This window comes from Aegilops tauschii, chromosome 2 (genome assembly GCF_002575655.3).
Source record: "Aegilops tauschii subsp. strangulata cultivar AL8/78 chromosome 2, Aet v6.0, whole genome shotgun sequence".
Lineage (NCBI taxonomy): Eukaryota > Viridiplantae > Streptophyta > Magnoliopsida > Poales > Poaceae > Aegilops > Aegilops tauschii.
In genome coordinates this window covers 401,629,748-401,645,356 of record NC_053036.3, presented here as the reverse complement: position 1 = coordinate 401,645,356, position 15,609 = coordinate 401,629,748, and the positions used below count along the sequence as shown (strand labels likewise).

General features: G+C 52.5%; 1 non-coding gene across 1 annotated transcript; it reads left to right on the top strand.

Annotated features, from left to right (window-relative positions):
• The first annotated feature begins 756 nt into the window (after window positions 1-756).
• LOC109740553 (hydrophobic protein LTI6A) lies at window positions 757-2,211 on the top strand. The gene is made up of 3 exons (XR_012202872.1): window positions 757-1,652; window positions 1,714-1,963; window positions 2,094-2,211. It is a non-coding gene; the product is annotated as a hydrophobic protein LTI6A (transcript).
• The last annotated feature ends 13,398 nt before the right edge of the window (window positions 2,212-15,609 follow it).

Here is a 15,609-nt window from a genome sequence, read left to right as displayed (position 1 = left end):
ATGCGGTCAAAACGGCGGGAATGACCATTCCTAGCTAGTGGCTGAATCTTGGAATTTTTTTGGTGTTTCTCTGATTAAATAGATACTTATGTACCTAGAAATGATTTTTGGAAAAATTAAAGAGCAAACTACAAGGCAGCTACAGTTCAAATTTGACCCGCTTCCTACTGAATCAACGGAAGTTTGTCTTTTTCACGAGAGGTGGATCAAAGCTTCTCACACCCAACCATTTGGTCAATTGTGCATTGAATATGTCCTAGTATTTTAGAAAATTGATTTGGTACAATTTTGCAACAAATATTTGGTAGGTCCTTCACAAAAAAACTCATTTCGGACACTCGAAAAATGGAAAAATTATTTAAAAGAACTCATTGTTCATAACTCTTTAAAAAAATATTTATCTTATTTCAATTTGTGATTATTCCTGAAAACAATAGTCAAATTTGCTGACACAATGAGAAGTTTTTTTTTCAAATTTTCAGGTCATAATAAAATAGCTAACATGATTTAGCACATTACTTTTAGTCGATTACGACCAATTTAAATGGTCAAAATATCATACATGTATACTACATTCTGATTGGTCCGAGGGCCTCTCACGCGGATCATGGATAAATCACCGCCGGATCCCCTGGATCCAACGGCCTGCACCTCACCCTCTCACCCACCCACCGCGAGCTACCCCTAAAAAAACACCGCACACAACTCCTCTCTCTCCCTGCGCAGCAAACCCTAGCGCTCTCACACAACTCCTCCTTCTGGATCCACCGCCGCCGCCCCCAACCCCACTCCCTCCCTCTGGATCTCGACGCGCCGCCGCCCCCACCCCACTCCTCCAGCGTTCCCCACACACTCTCACCGCTCGGAGACCCCCACCCTCGCGGATCCAACGCACCGGCGCCTCCTCCGATCCAGATCGACACGCCCCTTCCGCCACCCCCGCCCTCGCGGCCCCTTCCTCCCCTAGCCCCGACCACCCCCCTTCCGCCATCCAAAGTTACAGCAGGCGCTCCCCTCGATCCCTCCCACCGCCATCTCCCTCCCTCAGATCGAGCTCCCCCTCCCCTCTTCCTCCCACCTCTCGACACCCGCAGTCCCTCCCGTCTCCCACCCGCACTCTCTATCTTCCTCGATCGATTCCCACCGTAGACGAGGTCGAGGCTGACCCAAGATCGAGCCCATGCCCAGACTCACAAGTGAAGCCCCGCGGAGCTGCCCACAAACTGCTCCTCTTCCCCAACCCCCGATTCTTCTCCAATCTCCGCCATCGCCGTCGATCCCCACCCCCATCGGCAACCTCGTCTCCCCGCCCCCCCCCCCATCCCCAACCCCACCGCCGACCGACCTCCCTCCTCATCTCGTCCATCCACCCATGGAAACCCCCTCTTCCACGGATCCACCCACCCATGCCCACCAGTTCTGGCGATGGATGGGGCGCACCAGTTCTGGCGATGGATGGGGCGCACCAGTTCTGGCGATGGCAGCGCCGGACCCGCACCCACCTGTGCGATGGAGGTCGGCCGCATCGGGATCCACCTGCGTGATGGAGCCCGGCCGGATCGGTGTGGCGCTGCACACCACACCACACCGGAGCTTGCTGCTGTGCTGGTCGTTGACAACGACGCAACTCCGGTGGGACCTAGACGCCCAAGGTACGTACGCCGTTCTTGCCAACTCTTCCATCTCCTCTCATGCGTGGCTTGCGTGCTGCAGATCCGACCCCCCATCCTTCCTTCCTTGTGTTCATGGAACGACAATGGCAAGGGGACGACCGATGTGCGTGGTGGACCAGGAGGTGGAGAACCGTCTCGCCCTCCTTGTTCACATCACCTCCCTTTGATTTCCCTTGGACACTTGGAGAGAGAGAAGGAAGATGGCGGACGAGGGGATGGCCAACTGCATCGACATCATCCTCGCCATCATCCTGCCGCCGCTCGGCGTCTTCCTCAAGTTCACCTGCCGGGTGAGTTGCCCGAGCTTTGTCCCGGTCCCGTGCTAGCTGCATGTTTAAACTTCACAGTAGGTTCTCTCCTGAGCGTGATTCCGTCGAGAGTTGGGTTAACTGACTGCTGGTGCTGAACGTGCTTTTCCAGATCGAGTTCTGAATCTGCTTGCTGCTCACCTTTTTCGGCTACCTCCCTGGCATCATCTACGCCGTCTGGGTCATCACTAAGTAGGTGTCAGAGGGGCTCCTCACCTCTGGCTGCCTCTAGGTATGCATGCACCGATGCGCCTTGGGGGAACTTGTCATGTTTCCCAGTTATTTTCTGTTCAGTACAGTCCTCTGCAGAATTTACAAAAGCAATTTTTACTGTATGAAGAAACTAAACAGATATAGTCAGTCGTATTCTTAACAACACAAAACGATGCATCTTCCAAGCAAAAGTAATTTTGCATATCCAAAATAAAAGCGCCCTACAACCTGTTGTTACTTCCATCTCTGTTCCAAAAACAGAGGAACCATCTTTTTTGGTTCAGATAATTGCGAGGAAATTCCTGAACTGATCCCTGCTTCCTCTGGTTGTTGTTTGTGCCAGGTGACCCAAGGTTGCTGAAGAGGAGCAGCAGCTGCACAAGAGTATCTGAAGATGACTCCTCCGTTTCTAACCCATCCCCTTCCTTCCACTGTTTTGGATGATGAACTTGATCCTGCTTAATTAATTAATTTCTCATCGTGCTTAATTAGCTGTAAATGTGCCCCCTTATTGAAGAAGAAGAAGAAGAAGATAATACAAATGTAATTTAATTGGATGGTCCCTTTCATCGTGCTTAATTAGCTGTAAATGTGCCTCCCTTACTGAAGAAGATAAGAATCCATATGTGTTATGCAAAATTAACTTTGTCATCTTGTAAGCACTCTAGGCAGTGTCTAGAGGGTGAAAATATGAGAACAAAAAAGAATTACTGGATTAATTTAAAACATCCATCCTTTACTCCGTCCATGTCATTGTTATTTACCCCTGGGAGTATTTTTAACTTGAAAATCTCTGGTGAACTGCCATTTCGAGTACATTTTCTTGCTCTGTTAATTTTTTGGGTTACTCCATCTTGCTCTGTTAAGTAAAATTTGATATGTGGAGTAGCAGCAGTAAGCTAGACCCTCCATCTTGCTCTGTACATAGTCAAAGCTACTCCAAGTTAGCAGCAATACTGTTAACTTCTCAATTTGCTTGGATTACATTTAACTTCTAGTACTCCAGTACTCTAGTAATTTTGCTTAGAGTATTTAACATGATTGAACTGTACATGTGTGGAGTAATTTTGCTGGGAGTATTTAACAAGATTGAACAAGATTTAACTTGTCAACATTTAACAGTATTTTCAGTAAGTATTCTGAACATGCTTCTGAATATTTCCAGATTTTGAACATGCAAGCAAATCTGCAGGAGTAAACAAGTTCTTGCGGTAGATATTGCAAGTGTTTTATCTAAACATCTACTCTCACCGAAGATATTTCAAGTGGTCTGACCAGATTTTCTCAGTTTGCAAGTTTACTTACTTTTCCAGTTAATTAACTGGACATCTTGGAGTAGTTAGAAAATCATGAATTATTTGCATAAAACCATAGAAGTATTGTACTCCAGGGTGCATTACTTACATAAACTTGTTTGCAAGCTTATTTTCTGACTCACATATTCTGAAACTAAAAAAGCTTAGTTAACTTGTGTAGTACTTTGGGTAAAAATGGAATGGTTCCATCCTGCACAACATACTTTGAGTGAATGTTGAGTACTGTATGCACTTGTGTAATATATGTTGCTTGATGAATGCCTGGGTGTGTCACTTGTGTAATATATGTTGGTTGATGAATGCCTGGGTGTGTCACTGCTTGTTCCATGCTACATTTAGGAATTGTTCATTTTTGTGTTATGACAACTTCACTGCATCCTGCCGAAACCTTTTTAAAATCTTGCAGATTCTAGTGCTACCACACAACTAGATCAGTATTTGATTACTATTACAAGTGGAGGTCTAAATCAGCAGAGAACAGGGGTGAGATGTACATGTCCCAACCTCCTTCCCTCCCATGTATGAATACGCTCTCAAGTAGTCATTCTTGTGAATGGGCATATGATAAGAACTAAGAATTCACCTTCACTAATTGTCTATGATATTTCATCAGGATCTATAAGTACTTGAGGTACATATTGGCCGCACCACCAATATGTGTAGTTCTTGGGCCCTCTTGGTAGTGGGTTCTCAGTAGGACTATAGAGTTGATAGTATGCTTCTATGCATCCCAATTTATGAGTTATGCAGAATAAGAATTACAATTTGCTGCAATTCAGATGTTTTGAATTCTTCAATCTTGAATTGTTCAATGATGACAGCTATCTTGCACCGTACTATAAAATCATGGATCGGCAACTAGGTGATTGTCAATCCGTTCTTGCTAGATGTGTTGTTGTTTTTCTTCTTCTAAGATAAGATGGTAGCATCACATGTCATCCTATCATGTTGTACTAGTTCCTGAAGTGTAAGATAAGATGGTGGCATCAGATGTGTGTTCTGACTTGTGACTGCTTACTACATGGATACATGCAGCTAGCTAGCAACCTAGCAGTACTAGTAAGAATATATGTGACTAATTCCCTCCCTATACCTTGTGATTGATTCCAGGTATATACAGATGCCATCTTTGTCTGGCAACATATGCACCTGATTACATTCAGGTGCATATAGTATACTTGAACAGTGTAAACATATGCATCTGCAAAATTATCTCATTCATAGTGTGGTGCCTATGTATATCAGTTATCAATTGGCTTGATTTAGGCTGTTGATAGTCAGTGTCTCAGTGACAGAAATAACTCAAAAGCTATACCTTTAGCTGTGCTGGCAATCGAATGTATATAATCGTAACCGTGAAACTAGTTATTACCGTAGCCAGCAGATCTCTTTAGTAAGCAGTAACTGGTAGTTCTCATAATCCATCCCATAGATTACTTCCCCAACGTGTGTTCCAAGGGCTTTACCTGTTAGAATTGATGCTTGTTTCTACTAAGTGTTGCACTTGTTTCTACTAAGTTTTAACTATGAATCTGTTGTTTCACATATACTATATACAACTGATGCCTTGAAGAAGTCAGCTCCCCTTGGATGGTGCAGTGTAGCAAATCAATGTCGATTCATTCATTCTTTGGTGAGTGCACACTACTAGCACATTCTTTGTTGTGATCAAGTGCGACTCATATCCAGTTGTTTTCTCACATTATTATTTGGTTATGCCATGCCGCTGCCATTGTTTGCTTAAGCATGATTTGCTCCAACCTGGCATTGTGTTGTACTAGTACTAGTACATACTTCAATTGCATGCAAGCATTTTTGCCGTTCCCTGAACTGTTTGACTGCTTTGCATACGGCTTGTGTCTTGCTGCTCTCTGACCTGTTGTACTGTCCATATGTTACTTGATCATTTGCGAAATATATCTCAGTTTTCGCTGTAATAGGAATGTTATATGCATGGTTTCCTGTTAAATCTAAAGTTCTGCAGCAAATTTTCATTGTTATGAGAATTTTATATTCACGGATTCACTTGATTATGTTTCTAACTTTTCATAATTTATTATTTGTAGATGTTGGCTTTCATTCTTCCAAAGTTGGGTGTACAGGAGCTCTAGGAAGAAGAATGCCGAAGATAAACCACACCCAGCAATGCGTTTTAGCTCACTAGAGATAGTTATGCTTGGAGCTAGTTATGTGTATATTTAGTTGTATTTTATAGCTGAATACCAGAATTGTACTATGCTTGGCTGTTGTATGAAATATTATGCCTTATTGGCTCTTTTTGAATCAAATTATCTAATTGCACAGATATAGAACTGGTGTGTGGTACCCGAAAAGCAAACCTGGTAATTGGTTCCCATTTGACTAGTGGGACCTACTTTAAAATAGAAAAGAAACAAAATAAAACTGACAAGTGGGCTGAAAAAAGGCCGAGGCCCCAAAAAAATTGCATTGTAAAAGGTTTTGGCCCAAAACATAAAAGTCTATTGGGCTTGTCCCATGTAGCTTACCCAAATTGAAAGAAAAAAACAACAAATGGGCTGAATTGTTGGGCTCGGCCCATGTAAAACACCTAATCGGAGCGGGCTGAATCTTGTGAGTGACCTTTTCAATTGGTCGCAATTTTGCCACATCACATTGCCACGTCGGATCCGACGTGGCCTGGGCAGACAGCCAGTGACCAAAACAAAAGGTCATGGGTTCAACGACCTTCTGTTTTGGTCGTAAACGTCTACGACCTTCTCACAGAGAAGGTCGTTAATTTCAGTTTACGACTGCCTGCTTTTGACCTTCTGTTTTTGGTCACAAAAAGGTCGCAAATGAAAAACTATGACCTTTCAGCGGCCAATAGTGAGGGTCACAAGTTGACATATTTCTTGTAGTGCAGAAAAGAGTCTTGATGACCCACAAGTGTAGGGGATCTATCGTAGTCCTTTTGATAAGTAAGAGTGTCGAACCCAACGAGGAGCAGAAGGAAATGACAAGCGGTTTTCAGTAAGATATTCTCTGCAGGCACTGAAATTATCGGTAACAGATAGTTTTGTGATAAGGTAATTTGTAACGGGTAACAAGTAATGAAAGTAAATAAAGTGCAGCAAGATGGCCCAATCCTTTTTGTAGCAAAGGACAAGCCTGGACAAACTCTTATATGATGGAAAACGCTCCCGAGGACACATGGGAATTATCGTCAAGCTAGTTTTCATCACGCTCATATGATTCGCGTTCGTTACTTTGATAATTTGATATGTGGGTGGACCGGTGCTTGGGTGCTGCCCTTTCTTGGACAAGCATCCCACTTATGATTAACCCGTATTGCAAGCATCCTCAACTACAAAAAGAAGTATTAAGGTAAACCTAACCATAGCATGAAACATATGGATCCAAATCATCCCCTTACGAAGCAACGCATAAACTAGGGTTTAAGATTCTGTCACTCTAGCAACCCATCATCTACTTATTACTTCCCAATGCCTTCCTCTAGGCCCAAATAATGGTGAAGTGTCATGTAGTCGACGTTCACATAACACCACTAGAGGAAAGACAACATACATCTCATCAAAATATCGAACGAATACGAAATTCACATGACTACTTATAGCAAGACTTCTCCCATGTCCTCGGGAACAAAGGTAACTACTCACAAATCATATTCATGTTCATAATTAGAGGGGTATTAATATGCATAAAGGATCTGAACATATGATCTTCCACCAAATAAACCAACTAGCATCAACTACAAGGAGTAATCAACACTACTAGCAACCCATAGGTACCAATCTGAGGTTTTGGGACAAAGTTTGGATACAAGAGATGAACTGGGGTTTGAGAGGAGATGGTGCGGGTGAAGAAGTTGATGGATATTGACCCCCTCCCGCTGAGAGGATCGATGGTGATGACAGTGGTGATGATTTCCCCCTCCCGGAGGGATGTTTACCCAGCAGAACAACTCCACGGGAGCCCCAGATTGGTTCCGCCAAGGTTCCGCCTCGTGGCGGCGGTGTTACGCCCTGAAAGCTCCCTCCAGATTTTTTCCAGGGTAAAAGACTTCATATAGCAGAAGATGGGCACCGGAGGCCTGCCAGGGGTGTCGGCGTTCTGGGAACGGGGATCCCCAGACTTGCCTGCCTGCGGCCCATGGCGTGGCTGCGCTGCAGGCCTGTACGACCCATCTTCATCAGCGAGACATTCAAGACCCTCGCGAGGCGGACGACGCAAGACCTCCTCGGGAGCGGCCTCACCAGGCTACCTTGCGAGGAGCGGAGAAATCAAGGCGGGGCAAACCTCGCGAGGCTCTCGTGACATGAGCTATGACGATCAAGATCAGGCGGGCGCCAGCGCGTGCAGCGTCCTTGTTTCCTCTTTGGTGCTAAGGAGGCAAGCGCAGGCGCGGAGTACCGAGGCATCAAGCAAAGGTTTCCATATCAGTCCAACGAGACCAAGACCAGCAGAACGGTAGGACAGAGGTCACCATGGAGCCCAAGACGGCATCACCACCAGAGCCTTTCGCAGGCGAAGGCCGCTTTTGTCAGGATAAGCTGTACTAGCTGTCCCCTTTCAAATTGGTCGTTGTTGGCTCCCTTCCCGCTCAATATTTGGGAAGAGGACCAGGGCCTATATAAGTAGAGCTAGCCACCCCAGTAGGGAGGGAGATCGGATCCAGGGGATTCCACCACCCATCCTCACATCCACAAGCTCGTTGAGCACAAGAACATCTCAACCTCAGGAGGCTGTTCTTCCCCTTGTACTGTTCATCATCAGCCCAAGAGGCAATCCACCACCACCACACTGGAGTAGGGTATTACACCACAACGGTGGCCCGAACCAGTATAAATCTTGTGTGTTTGTGTTGCGAGTTCCTCGAGTTTGTCCGCGAGGTATTAGCGAGCTAGGGCATAGATCGGTAGGGAGGAAATCTCCGCGCGCACCCCAGTGTTCGAACCTTGAGGGTTTTGCCGGAACCCGTGATCCGACATTTGGCGCGCCAGGTAGGGGTGCGCCGAAGCTTCCTTTCCGTCATCTCGCGTCCAGTCGCTCCGTCGCCTCCATGGCGGACGCTCGCTGTGCTCGTGCTGAGCGCCGGGCTTCCCTAGCCATCCGCGTCGCTCAGACGGCTCCCGTCGGTGGGCCACCTCATCGTTCCTCGTCTCCTGCCGCCAACGCCGCCACCGGCCCGGCGGGGAACGAGCAGCAAGCGTCCTCACTGCACCCCTCGGTGCGGCGGGACGGCCGCGCCGCCACTCCATCGCTGACCCCGGCCGGATCCTCGTCCCATGCTCGTCGCGCCCCCATGGACGCACGGGCCGCGCTCCTCATGGCGCATGAGCTCCTGCGCTACCGACCGGTCGACGACCTCTACGAAGACTGGCTCGACCGCATCGCCGAGCTATTCCGCGCCGCAGGGGGCTCCCCTGCGTCGTCCCTCTCTCCGCCTCACCCTCCGCCGGCTACGGGCGACGTAGCTCACGGAGCACCTCCACCACCTCTGCCCCAAGACGGCGCCCTGGCGCCAAGGCGCGCGGCCCCACAACACGACCCGCCGTGTCCCGCGCCCGCGCGTGAAGAAAGGAGGTGTCAAGAAGTCCCTCCGCCGCAAGAGAACGCTCCGCCGCTCCTGGCACCGCCGCAATAGGATCGTCCGCCGCGGCATGGCCCCGCGCCGCTTGCCGTGGCGGCACGAGGGCGTCAAGACCAAGCTCCGCCTCCAAGACGGGCCCCGGCGACCACGGCCGGCTGCCGCGCCTTCACCCCTGAGCTGCGTAGCGTCGCCTGGCCGGGCAAGTTCAAGCCGGATCTGCCTCCTCGCTACGACGGCACCCCCGACCCCACGGAGTTCTTGCAGCTCTACGATCTGAGCATCGAGGCGGCAAACGGCGACGAGAAAGTCATGGCGAACTGGTTCCCTATGGCACTCAAAGACGGTGCCCGTTCGTGGCTCCTGAACCTGCCTCCAGGCTCGATCTCCTCCTGGGACGAGATGCGCGACCGTTTCGTCGCCAACTTCCAGGGCACTCGCGACCGCCGGCCGGCCGCGGGTCAAGCAACAACCAGGGGAGACCCTCCAGAAGTTCATCCATCGCTTCAACAACATTCGTCTCAAGATCCCCAAGGTGACGGACGAAGCCATCATCTCCGCATTCTCTGATGGCGTCCGCGACGTCAGGATGAAGGAAGAGCTCGCTATCCACGAGGAGCTGTGCACATCTCAGGAGCTGTTCAACCTGGCGACCAAGTGCGCAAGAGCTGAGGAAGGGCACCTCTCCCTCCTCGAGCTGCCGGCTGCGGGCCCGGAGGAGAAGAAGGCCAAGGCGAAGGACGTGAAGCGCAAGGGAGCAGCCGTGCTCGCAGCAGAGCCGGACACCAAGCGAGGCAGAGACCAGCCCGAGTCATCTAAGAGCAGCCGACCGTTCTGCGCCTTCCACAACCTGAATACCCACAACACCAGCGACTGCCAGGAGCTCAGAGCCATTCGTGAAGGACGCTTCGGTCGACGCCCCGAGCGCAGCGACCGGGGCTACGGCCGAGGAGGAGGATGTGGTGGCGGGCGCTGGGACGACCGTGGCCCGCGCCAGGAGTGGCACGACAGGCCACGTGAGGACCGCTGGCAGGATCATCCTCGAGAGGGCGCTTGGAGGGACCAGCCTCGTGAGGATCGTCCTCAGGGCAACGCCGGTCTTCCACTGCTGCCGCCACCACTGAGAAGGAATGACGACCACCATCAGGATGAGGGGGCTGGGGGCTTCCTGGAGCCACGCGCTATCGCCTGTATCTTGGGTGGAGCCCAGGCCCCAGCCTCGCAGCGCATCTTCAAACAGTTTGCTCGTGAAGTGAATGCAGTCCTCCCCAAGCTGGAGGCCACGCGCCCGCTCAGGTGGTCCCAATGCGCCATCACCTTCAACTCGGCAGATCAGCTCAAGTGCGCAGCTACCGCTGGCGCCCTCCCGATACTTTGTTCACTAGTCATCAGCAACGTGCAAGTTACCAAGACCTTCATCGACGGCGGCACAGGGCTCAACGTCCTATCCGTCGACACGTTCGACAACCTCCAAGTGCCATATGACCAGCTTCAGCCTACCAAGCGTTTCTCAGGAGTGACCGACGGTTCCACCACGCCGATAGGGCAGGTCTGCCTCCCTGTCACTTTCGGGGAACGCAAGAACTACCGTACCGAGCTCATCGACTTCGACGTCACGCACATCCGTCTGCCATACAACGCCATCCTTGGGTATCCAGCCCTGGCCAAGTTCATGGCGGTGACACACCACAGCTACAACATCCTCAAGATGCCGGGAAGCGGCGGGATCATCACGGGCCCATGCGAGGAAAGAGATGTGGTGTGCTCCCTCGAGCGTGCCTTTCAAGCTGCAGCAATCGACGACCCCGATAGCCAGGGCGATGGCCCTGCGGAGGCCATCCCCAAGAAGAAGAAGCAGCTGCGCCGTGCCGGATCTCAGGAGGGTGGCGTCGCGGCTGGAACCTCGTCAGGATCAGTGCCCGCTCCAAGGGCGCCTCCCTCCGTCGCATAGGAAGGCGCGCCCAGCGCCCTCCTCAGGCAGGGCTCGGGGGCTCTCTTCTGGAGGGCCTCAGACCTTGCCAACATCACGAGGGAGGCGCTCGGGCACCACTTGGAGGCGTGCTTCAGGGCACGTTTCCCTCAGGAGGACACAGGGCAAGGAGCGCCCACCGCTCAGGAGTTCATCACCAAGGCCACTCAGGAATTGTAGGACGCAAGGGCCATGCGCGGCGACCACCGCTCTCGAGGCGTAGCTCCCCATCTAGGCGAGGATGCCGGGCTGCGTGTCTGCATCGACGTCCCAGGGCTCAACACGGCCGCTTCTCAGGAGCTTTTCTGGCCTTCGCGCGTGGGCCATTGCGAGGGTCCGCCACACAGCTACGTTCGCATGCCTTTGGGCCTGCCGAGCGTGTCGTCAGCCTATCAGCGTAGCCTGCGGCGTGTCCTGGTGGCTTAGGAGGCCAGGCACCACGCCGTCCTGGCGGAGATGGAGACGGTCCTTAGGGAACCACCTGAGCCCCCAGAGCCTCCCAAGGCTCGGGGCCCCGGTGGCTCGTGAGAAGCAATCCCTTCACCGCGCACCTTCAGCTGCCCCGACAACCCTTCATCAACAGAACCAGGTGACATTTTCCAAGTTCATTTAGCTGGGAGCGCCCCTCGGGCTGCATCATCCCCAAGCCGCTCGGGCCTGACCCAGTGGCATGTATCTTGCTGCATTTACCTAAGCCCGCTGCCTCCATGTTTAACCTGCCTATGATTACTGCCTGCTCGATCGTCGCCTCCCACGGGGCCTCCCCACATCGGCACGACGCTGGAGCATGGTCCGTCCCTGCCACGTCGAAAAACCTGAGCGGTCAAGCTCTGGCTCGCGGCACGCCCCGCGCACGTCAGCTCACCGGACCCTCAGTGCCTTCATCCCCCTCGCAGGGCAACCAGCGGCAGGCTGGCAACCATGACGGCATACCATGTTTCTCCTTATGCTGGTTCGCAAGGATCTCATGAGGAGGATAGCAGGTGGCACCGTGAGCTTCCTTTTCTCCCGTGCCATCCGCTCGCGCGTTAAAAGGGGGCTCCTGAGCATCGCGACTCAGGAGCTCTTACTGGCTCTCCAGCCCTCACCCCCTGGCCTTGACCACGGCATCGCGATCTGGCATACCAGCGGCGGCTGAGCTTGCTCGAGGGTCGGGACCTGAGGATGTAGAGCACTAAGGAGAGCGTGGGAGGAGGGAGACTCGTATGGGCCCGACCTAGCTACGCTGCGGAATCTTGCGCATCAGCCTGGCACATCACAAGGAACCGACCCTCCAAACCACCAAGATAAGTCTCACGCTCAGATTGGCTAATCGTTGGAGCCTAAGGGTCACGCACGCCGCAGCCCTGTTGCGGCCACGTCATCTTCTTTTCTTGCCTTACCATAGCTGCTTGAGCGCTAAAGGGGACCTCCTGAGCATCGCGCCTCAGGGGCTCTTACTGGACCTCGGGCCGCTCACCTCCTGGCCTTGACCACAGCACGTGACCTGGCATACCAGCGACGGCTGCAGCCTGCCTGGGGACCGGGACCTGTCAGCGTAGAGCAACAAGCTATCGCGAGGTTGGAAAGGGGAGACCGATCCTTAACAGGACATGCGTCCGTAGATTTTCATAATAAGAAGGATATACACAAAAGACATCGCATACCCTTACACGCCCCCACGGGGCACTCCTTGGTTCCTAGCAGGGAACAGGAGGTGAGAACCTAGGGGAATCCTATCTACACCCTCCCGCGGCGGACGCCATCATCAACAGTGGGCCGTGGGAGGCCGGCGCCAACCCCATCCAGATGAGTGGCGGCGGCGGCTGGACGCCGCAGCCCTGCTCCAGGCCCGGCGAGAGCTTGGGGGCACGTAGCTGTCGTCGCTCATCTCCGGAGTCTCGTAGAGCTCAGGAGAACTGCTGGACTCCCATGGGTCGCTGCTACTGGAGCAGCCACGAGCGGAGCACGGGTCACCCCGGCGCTCCCCTCCAGGGCAACACTCCAAGCGGCGGCCCTCCGCGTCGAAGACCTTGAAGAAAAGCGTGGAGGCGCCGTCATACTCAAAGTGGATCGCGAGGGCGCCCTTCGCATGGCAGACCCGTGCGACCTCGCCCCAGCCATGGGTCATGAAGATCTTGCCGGTGGGGACCGCTTCGACCTCTGCTCCGGTCGCAGGAGCATCGCAGTCAGCATGCTGCAACCAGAGCTCGAGGGGCCCCCGCGGCGGCATCACATCGGAGAAGAACAACGGGAAGCAGATCCAAGAGCTTGGGGGCATCGGTGCCCATAGCACAAGCTCGCGCGAGGAATCCGTGGCGTGGATTCCAGGAGCAACAGCGCGTGCCGCCATCGCATGGCGACCGCGGACGCGGCGCTGGCGGCACCGTTCGTCGCTCCTTCCTCCTGAGCCCTCGGCTTGGGCGTACAAGGGTAGCGGATACCCTGGAGGAGGCCGCTCGCACCAAGGCCTCGTCACCACCTGCATCGCCGATTCGTCACGATGGTGAACCGGCCTCTTCTTTGGCGGGAGCGACCCTGGATCATCATGGGGGGCCTTTCCTTTCTCGTCAGCGGAGAACCTTCGGATTGGCGCCATCGGAGCCGCTACTGGCAATGGAGCAGAGGAGGAAAGAAGCAAGCGAACAAGGAAGAGATGGGCGATGGGGGCTCTGCCCCCCTCCCATTTATAGCGGAAGAAGGCCAACCGGCGCCTCCCACGATCACAGGTAATGATGGTTTTCCTTGCATGTCACAGGGACTTGTCAAGTCGAGCAGTTGCCGAGGCAGCATGGGGAAGTGGAGACGCCCACGTCCAATCAACCGCCACACGTCGACCAAGGCCGCAGGCTTTTGGGGCCCGCGTCGCTCCGCGCTTGACCTTTGGCTTTGCCTCGAAGCCAAGCCCGAGCGTGCCTTGGGCCCGGGGGCTACTGTCGGTGTTCTGGGAACGGGGGTCCCCAGACTTGCCTGCCTGCGGCCCACGGCGTGGCTGCGCTGCAGGCCTGTACGACCCATCTTCATCAGCGAGACATTCAAGACCCTCGCGAGGCGGACGACGCAAGACCTCCTCGGGAGGGGCCTCACCAGGCTGCCTCGCGAGGAGCGGAGAAATCAAGGCGGGGCAAACCTCGCGAGGCTCTTGTGACGTCAGCCATGATGATCAAGATCAGGCGGGCGCCAGGCGGGCGCCAGCACGCGCAGCGTCCTTGTTTCCTCTTTGGTGCTAAGGAGGCAAGCGCAGGCGCGGAGTACCGAGGCATCAAGCAAAGGTTTCCATATCAGGGCAACGAGACCAAGACCAGCAGAACGGCAGGACGGAGGTCACCATGGAGCCCAAGACGGCGTCACCACCAGAGCCTTTCGCAGGCGAAGACCGCTTTTGTTAGGATAAGCTGTACTAGTTGTCCCCTTTCAAATTGGCCATTGTTGGCTCCCTTCCCGATCAATATTTGGGAAGAGGACCAGGGCCTATATAAGTAGAGCTAGCCACCCCAGTAGGGAGGGAGATCGGATCCAAGGGATTCCACCACCCATCCTCACATCCACAAGCTCATTGAGCACAAGAACACCTCAACCTCAGGAGGCTGTTCTTCCCCTTGTACTGTTCATCATCAGCCCAAGAGGCAATCCACCACCACCACACTGGAGTAGGGTATTACACCACAATGGTGGCCCGAACCAGTATAAATCTTGTGTCTTTGTGTTGCGAGTATGTCGAGTTCATCCGCGAGGTTTAGCGAGCTAGGGCGTAGATCGGTAGGGAGGAAATCTCCAAACGCACCCCAGTGTTCGAACCTTGAGGGTTTTGCCGGAACCCCGTGATCCGACAAGGGGGCCCACGGAGAAGGGGGCGCGCCCAGGGGGTAGGGCGCGCCCCCACCCTCGTGGCCAGGGTGTGGGCCCCCTCTGGTTAATTCTTTCGCCAGTATTTTTTATATATTCCAAAACGTGCCTCCGTGAAGTTTGAGGACTTTTGGAGTTGTGCAGAATAGGTCTCTAATATTTGCTCCTTTTCCAGCCCAGAATTCCAGCTGTCGGCATTCCCCCTCTTCATGCAAACCTTGTGAAATAAGAGAGGATAGGCATAAGTATTATGACATAATGTGTAATAATAGCCCAAAATGCAACAAATATCGGTATAAAAGCATGATGCAAAATGGACGTATCACGAGTCTTCACATCATGAGTAAAAAAGGTGGCTATGTCATTCAACTTACTGAGATGTGCCACAACAATTTTAGTTTCATAACCATGGAAAGATCAGATTCAACCAAAGTAATTAACTCTGGGTCGACAGAGAATTCATAATCCTTATTTTCAATAAAGACAGGTGAAGTAGCAAACTTAGGATTATATTTCATTCTATCATTTAGAGATTTTTCTTTATACTTGCGTAATAATTTCCCTAGATCATCTCTATCTCTGCAAGCAAGAATATCTCTAGTAGTTTCTTCATTCATAACATAACCACTGGTACAACGACGTCCTAAACAAACGGTTTAAAACTCCTTTTCGCGACGGCATTTGAAACCGTCGCCAAGTGAGTGTGGGCGATAGGGGGTCCTTCCCACACGACCCA